The sequence below is a fragment of the Papio anubis genome, chromosome X, assembly GCF_008728515.1.
Source record: "Papio anubis isolate 15944 chromosome X, Panubis1.0, whole genome shotgun sequence".
NCBI lineage: Eukaryota > Metazoa > Chordata > Mammalia > Primates > Cercopithecidae > Papio > Papio anubis.
The window spans coordinates 70,326,910-70,335,296 of NC_044996.1; the positions used below are offsets into that span (position 1 = coordinate 70,326,910).

General features: G+C 34.5%; 1 pseudogene across 1 annotated transcript; it reads right to left on the bottom strand.

The window, feature by feature from the left end:
• Nucleotides 1-1,244: 1,244 nt before the first annotated feature.
• On the bottom strand, nucleotides 1,245-1,841 carry LOC101026209 (annotated as a pseudogene). The gene has a single exon (XR_004180653.1). The product of XR_004180653.1 is annotated as a 60S ribosomal protein L17 pseudogene (transcript).
• Between the last annotated feature and the right edge of the window lie 6,546 nt (nucleotides 1,842-8,387).

The following is an 8,387-nucleotide window of genomic DNA, read 5'->3' on the forward strand; positions in this document are numbered from 1 at the left end:
GACTTCAAATTATACCACAGATCTATAGGAAAACAAACAAACAAACAACAACAACAAAAACAGCACAGTACTGGCATAAAATACAGATGCATAGGCCAGTTAAACAAAATAGAAAGCCCAGAAACAAGTTCACACACCTAGAGTGAACTCATTTTCAAAAAAGGTGCCAAGAACACACACTGGGAAAAAGACAATCTTTTCAATCAGTGGTTCTGGGAAAACTGAATATCCATATGCAGATTTATGAAATTAGACCCTTATCATTTGCCATATACAAAAATCAAGTCAAAATGAATTAAAGACTTAAATATAAGATGTCAAACTATGAAACTATTAAAAGAAATCATGGGACAAACTCTCTACGAATCGGTCTGGGTAAAAGTTTCTTGAGTATTACTCCACAAGTACAGGCAATCAAAAAAAAAAAAAAAATAGATAACTGGAATCACATGAAGTTAGAAAGCTTCTGCACAGCAAATGAAGCAATCAACAAAATGAAGAAAAAACCAACAGAATTGGAAAAAAAAATTGCAAATTACCTATCTGACAAAGGACTAATGACCAGAGTATATAAGAAGCTCAAACAAATCTATGGAAATAAATCTAATAATGTAATTAAAAATGAACAAAATATCTGAATAGGTATTTCTCAAAAGAAGACAAACAGGCACATGAAAAGGTGATTAAAGTCGCTGACCATCAGATAAATGCAAATCAAAACTACAGTGCGATATCATCTCGTTTAAAATGGCTTATATCCAAAAGACAGGCAATAAGAAATGCTGGCAAGGATATGGAGAAAAGGGAACCCTCATACACTGTTGATGCAAATGTGAATTAGTACAACCTCTATGGAGAATAATTGGGAGGTTCCTCAAAAAACTAAAAATTGAGTTACTATAGGATTCAGTAATATCACTGCTGGGTATATACCCAAAAGAAAGGAAATCAGTATATCAAAGAGATGTCTGCACTCTCATGTTTGTTGCACTGCTCTTCACAACAGCCAAGATTCAGGAGCAACCTAAGTGTCCATCAACAAATGAATGGGTAAAGAAAGTGTGGTACTAATACACAATAGAGTGCCATTCATATAATATATCATGCCGATTCTTCTCAAATTGATTCACAGGATTAATTAAATTCTCATCAAAACTAGCAAAGATTTTTGTAGACATAGACAAACTTCTAACATTTATAAGAAAAGTTTTAGGCACTAGAATAGCCAAAAACATTTTTTTTCCTTTTAATTACATTTATTTTAATGCTGAATTTACTCCCGTGCCATAAGTTTTTGTTTCTTCAGTTTCTTCTGGGATATCTTTTTCTTCTGGGCACCCTCTTCTTCTGGTTTAGGAACAATCTGTTCCTTTTCAGTAAGGATCATCTCAATGTGGCAGGGAGAGCTCATGTATGGGTTAATCTGACCATGAGCTCTGTAGGTCCCGGCGCATCTTAGGTGCTTCGTTCACTTGGATATGCTCGATGACCAGAGAATCTACATCTAAACCCTTAAGTTCAGCATTACTCTCTGCATTTTTAAGCATGTGCAGCAAAAATTCAGCACTCTTTTTGGGCCACCGACCTTGTGTCCAGCCCCACTGCTTGGCCTGGGCACACCTGCCAACTCCACCATTGTAACGTCGGAATGGTACGCACTGTTTCTGTAAAGTGACATGTTTCAGATACTTCGTGGCTTTTCGAATATGCATACCCTTGATGGCCTGGGCAGTTTCACGAGTGTTCTTAAAGTGAACACGAAGATTGGAACCTCTTGATTTGCATGATTTCCTGGGGTTCTCTGGGTCAAGTGAATAGTGAACCATTTTCACAGATGACCTCAGGCCGCTTAGGGAAAGAGCGCCAAAAACATTTTTAAAAAGAACAATATAGTCAGAAGAATCACTCCACTAGACAGCAAGTCCTTCTATATAGTCAGGCTAATTAAGATAGTGCGATATTGGTGGAGAAATAGTCATAAAAATCAATGAAACAGAGATATCAATGGAACAGAGTAAAAAACCCAGAAATAGATTAGTAGAAATATTCTGAACTGATTTGCGGCAATGGTTTAGAATCAACACAATGGAGAAACAGTAGACTTTTCAACAAATGGGACTGAAGCAATTGGCCATCCATAGGCAAAACAAACAAACAAATAAAAAGTCATAAACTTTGACCTAAGTCTCACATTTTTAACCAAAAAGAACTAAAAATAGATCACACATGAATATAATACTATAAAACTTATTTTGAAAAAAATGAGGTAAACTGGAATTTTTAATGCTTAGGAGAATAGTTCTTTGACTTAATACCAAAAGTAAAATCCTATTAATAAAAGTTATATTTTATCCCATACAAATTAAAAACACTTGTTCTGTAAAAGACTTTATGAAGAGGATGAAAAGACAAGATACAGACTGGGAGAAAATATTTGGAAATCACATATCCAACAAAGAATGATTATCTAGAGTATTTAAAAAGCCCCAAAACTCAACAATTTAAAACAAACAATCCAATTACAAAATGAGCAAGAGTCATGAAGAGATATTTCACTAAAGAGTGTGTACAAAGCCCAAAAATAAATTATACCTTACCGTTTCTCAGAGAAGATACATTGGGTATACCCTGTTTTTTTTTATTCTTAAAAATTGTTTTCTAAAAATCTAACTCTAGCATCAAGCAAATCAATTTTCCACCAGTTCCAATGGGGCCTAAAATAATTGAACGATGTGTTTTTGTTTGTTTGTTTTTTGTTTTTTTTTTTTTCACTTTTGGCAGGTCTCCTGACAACAGGAATCCCTTTAGAGTGAGGCATGAGTGCCTTTCTCAAAAGGCACTTTTACCTAAGAAAAAAGAATTACTCTATAAAGCAAAATAGCAGACCAATAGGAACAAGTTTACCTTGCTGAAAAAGGAAGTAACAAAATTCCTGGGTAAAAATGAAAATTTTAAGATGTAGAAGACATCTATTGCTTTATAGTAAACCTCCATCTCATCATATAAAGAAGCTAAAATCACCTTGTAAAATTAAATTATTTGCCAACAGCAAATACATATTTAGGTCTCTAAATATGTGTATTTTGTTTTGAAAACTGTCCACTGGCAATGACATAATCGTTAAGGTTTTCAAATAAAATAAAACTATGGAAAACATAGCTATTCAGAGTTTGAGCCACAGCTCCAGATATCGCTGTTCACTTAGTGGCAATTTATATGAATTAAAAGAATAATATCTGGGGCGGCAGGGGAATGGACCCATGGAAGATAGTTTTTCACACTCAAACTGAAAATATGTTGGAAAAATTTATATTTTTCAGCTAGGTGCATTACATCTTCTAAATTGTGTTGAATAAAAATAAATTGTATAAAGTTTTACTTTAGCTATCATTCTAACAGTATAGTAAAATAAGGACAAATGTGTGATAGATGAAATACATCATTATAAATGAAAATATATTACTGAGCTGATGTTGAAAGATACAGGGAGGATTAAAAAACATACCCACTCAGATGTGAGCCAGATGGAATCCCCAAGCTTTAACTCAAAAAATCCTATGCCCTTGTGTTAATGATAGTTTTTCCACATTGATCTCAGAGACTCTTCCTACCTACCAACAACAGAATTTGAAACCTTGAAAGAAGATATTTGAATTAAGTGATTCCAATGAGTAAGACCTCTTGGATCCAAACTGCCTAAGCCCCTCAGCCTGGAAAGCTAGACAGCAGCCTTTGTGAGGAGATCTCTTTACTAATAATTAACAGAAAGGACTGCAATCAAGTCAGAAAACCTCTCACAGCTCCAGTGTCACTGAAAGGGCACTTTAGCACTGTTTTACCTAGCAGACTAATGAAATGGAAATTTGTAGGTTATGAGATCAGCACTACCTTAAGTGGATCCTGTATTGTTGGGTTTACAAGAGTAGTTTTATTAGCTTTTTCTCCTTGCAATTTCCAGCTAATGTTGCATGATCAGATTAGGGTAGCAGGAAAGCACTACATTTAAAGAACCTTTGTAGGTAGAGAACTTGCTGGATTTTCTCAATAGATTGAACACAAAATATAACCTTTCTGCCTAATAAAAGCTTTATTGATGCAAATGTCTACTTTCAGGGATTTCTGAAGCAGGTTTAGCATGAGCAAATTTGTGAATAGAAAACTTTTGTTTTCAGTGGCTTACAACCCTTCCTTCAGTGCTCCTTTATGCCTTTTCTCAATCCCCATCCACCCACCCACCAAGAACTTAAAACCTTCATTCTGCTTTCCAGCTGTCCAAGACTTCTCATGGCCCAGTCACCTAAGCTTTCTCTTCTTACTAAACAATTTGCATTCTGGACATTTCACTGTTTCAATTGCCCCACTTCAATCAAATTTCATCTGCTCTATGTCCTCTTTCTTTCTGAACCAATCTCTACTAATTTGATAAACTTATTTGAGTACTATATAGTACTGTGATAGATGGAAGTAAAATAATTGTAATTGAACAATTACAATTTTATAAAGGTTAAATGTTTAAAACATGAAAATATTTTAAAGGAAACAAACTAGTGTGAAAAATAGTTAGCATAAGGGCAAGCTCTTTAGTGTCCTTCAAAGCACGTATGTAAATAGCTGCCTATGTACTAACATATCACCAATAGTCATTTAAAACTCTGATATTTTCAACTGCTTAATTTTCCAAAGCAGTGATTGTCTTCAATGCCATACTTTGTTTTAATTTACAAAGTCTATAAATTAAAACTACTACTCAGATAAGAAGAAAATAGCTAAGAGATTTATAAGAACAAGGCAGATTTATAGAACATAATCATGACCAAAAAGGACAACCCATGCAGCAGTCAGATAATACTCTCACTGCTTTAGGGTTTGCAGAATATGTTCATATTCATGATTTCATTTGATCATCACAGCAATTCCATGATATAAACATTTATACATATGTGTATATATTTGATTTTATGTTATCCTAATATATACAAGATTGTTGCATAATTTTGCAGATGAGGAAACAAAGCTGACAGAGGCTAACTTGTTCAAGATGCCATATGGAGGTAGTAACACAAGATTTCTGACTCATACTTTGATATTTTCTCTACTATAATTATATTCCTGGCTTCTTAAATTTTCCTAAGCCAGGTATGGACTTTTACTTGCCTTGAAACTTTTCACTGCCAGTACTCCTTATATCAATGATAAAGAAAAACAAATAATCAGATTCACGACATTTTATTGTTCTTTTTATTTTTTTAATAAGTCATTCTCTTAGTAATAATTGTTACTGTTACAGATAATACTAATAACTCCCACATTCACATTAAACTTGATCAACAACTACAGGCCCTATAAACAGAGGCTCATTTTTTGTTGGAATCTTAGATTATCTCTCATTGTCCCCAAGTCAAAATGATTTTCCTCAAAAGACAATTACTTAACAGTGTGGCTCTTGGATTTGACTAAAATCTTTTCTTACTCTCCTTTCTTTAGCACACGTTGTTTTTATAATCAAATCTTTATTTGCATCCTGTGTCAATTGGAACCTCAAGAAAGTAGATGTTGACATGAAGCCAGTAATGTGGGAGTTTTATTTGGCACACTGCTTATGAAAGACAAAATGAGGAGGGAGTCTTTAGTCTCATCTGACACCTGTGAAATAAAAACGGGAAGGAATATGTTTGGACAGGAGGATCATCCTATCATCATACAGAGTTGGCATCTTCATCAATCCAATAGGCAAACTCAGAGCAAAATAATTTGTTAGATAATTCCAAATTAGGTACTTCTGTCATGCTCAGTCATTGCCTGAGACTGTCTGGGAAGGACATAAACTTGTTTGTAAAGCAGAGATGAAAGCTGAAGTTGATAGCTAACTTCACTCCTTGTATATGTACAGTAAAGTATTTCTTTGAGGTAGATCCAGGTGGTACTGTGGCTACCACAACTCTACAAGGTCTTCACAACTTTATTTCCCTCCTCTATCTATCACTGTGCTTTTTAAGAAAGGGAGTTTGAATAAGCCCAAGAAACACCAACAGGTGTTAATCTTAAGTTGTGAATGGAAAGTAATTATTTCAGGTGTGATAAAGGAATATTAGGGAGATTTCTTAAGATACTTGTTTTGTAGGTTAAATTAGATTCATTGGCCCTTGGAAACAATTATATGGAAACAAATATTACACCTGAAATTGAGCAGGATATGTTACAAATACTTTACCATAATAATTGCTACTGGCATGCAATTTATGATGGGTTGGAGGTAAATAAATGAAGTTAAAATGATCACTGAGAATGCTACTTTAACAGGAATACAGTCATAAAAAATTTGAGCCTAGATAAGCATGATAAAGATGAGGGCAATCGCTGATTAAGGTGGGAGATTAAAAGGGTGTACAATTAGAATCAAGGAGAGTTCAAACTCCTCCCTCACCAAAGGTGAGTGTGTATGTAAAAAAACATCAAATTTCTGTAAAATCACATAAAAGTGTAGAAGATAATTTTCAAATAAAATATAATAGTAGCTGAGTCATAAAATACAAGTGTAAAATAGTTTGAATGTCCATATCAAACAGTACAATGAGAGCTCAGCTGAACTAAAATCTTTCTTGGCTCCTATAAGATACCACCCCCTACCCCATATCACCCCAAAGCAGCAGCTTCTGCAAGTGTCTTTGGAAATTACAGATCATGTGTCTAAACATGTTATAGAATAAAATAGTAAATGTTTAACAATATATCAAATACCATGTGTTGGTGAGTACTTCCAACATGAAAGGAAATGAGAGGTCACATATTCAATACATCAGTCATTCATACATTTCACAAATGTTTATTCAGTCCACAGTGTATGTGAGGCATTGAAGAGGATCAGAGAGGGGTGATGCTCTGTCACCTAAGTAAGTTACTTTTTAGCAAGAAAGATAAGGCAAAGAAATACAAATCATGAACCTATTTCAAATATAGTTGGGGATATATAAAAATGGATAAGAACATTTGCTAAAAAGCAAAGCTGAAGGGTACCTAAAGTTTTTCTAAATTTTCAGATATTACCATATGTCAATAAAGTATATACCTTGTTTCAATATTAACAATAAATTTACATAAATATATTCACATATACTGCTATTTTTGTGTAATATAAGGATGCTAATTGTACTACAGCTAAAGGTACAAATTCAATAGGATGGGATAACATCTTAAATTTCAGTAATTAGTGGGCTTCATTTTTCTGTGCTTGTTTTATTTTGTTATAATTTGTTTAAAATTTTCACTATTTCTGACTTATAGCTGTAAGCCCTTCATCTCTCCTTGTCATTACTCTATAGAATGACTGATTCTCCTTATGCAAAGCATTCCCCTGCCTCTTATTTACCTGTTTCAATGATAGCCATTGTATAATCCATTACACTCCCTACTCCACCATACTCCAAAACCTGATCTAACTCTGAAGCACTCTCCCATCTAGAGAGCTAGGTACTGGAGCCAGAACTTTATAAGCAAATTATTGAAGATTAGACGTGCATTTTAACCTTTTCCAGTCCCATCATCATCACAGACTAGAACACAGAGCTCTGCTCCTCAATTTATGGGCTATGACCGCCCCAATTTTCTACCTTTTGTGCATTGTAACACAGACACCCAATCTAGACTCCTAAAACCTCTGCCACTCATTTCTCCTGTAAAATGGCCTACCCCCTTTCTCCCTCTATTACCCTCTCACCCACCTCAGAATTCCACTTTTTTAACCCACCCTCATCTCAGCTTTGATTTTAGGTCTCCCTCACACCTATCACCAAAATGCAATTTATAGAGGCATCTCTGATCTCCATCAAGGGGCAGGCAGAAACTAAGTTCTCTCAGAGAGGCCTGAAGTCTGTTCCTACTTGGCCAGACCCAACCTCACTTCAACTTACATCTAACCCAAGTCAACTTCAGTTTTAATGAGCTCCTCACGGCAAGGGCATGGTGATGGGATTGATAAAGAATGAGCCAGTCTAGCTTGGTATAGTCAGAGAGAGTTGAAATTGAATCTTGCTGTCTCCAAAAAATGACTTTCCTCTCTGGGCCTCAGTTGCCCATTCTGCAAATAGGAAGATGAAAATAACTACCTCATGGTATAATATCCTGATTTAAATATATGTATATATAAATCACCTTTTTTTTTCTTTGATGTACAAATATGTGAAGGTTTGCTTCAGCTTTTTACCTATATTATGATTATGTCTTGTTTGTTTGCTTCTTGTTATTCTTAGAGTTCTTTATTCTTCTAGGTATTAAAACTTTACTGGATAAGTGTCTTATAAATATTTTCTCCCAGTCTGTTGTTTGTCTTTTCACTCACTTCACAGTTGTATTTATACAGCAAACATTTTTAATGTTTGTCGTGTGAAGAT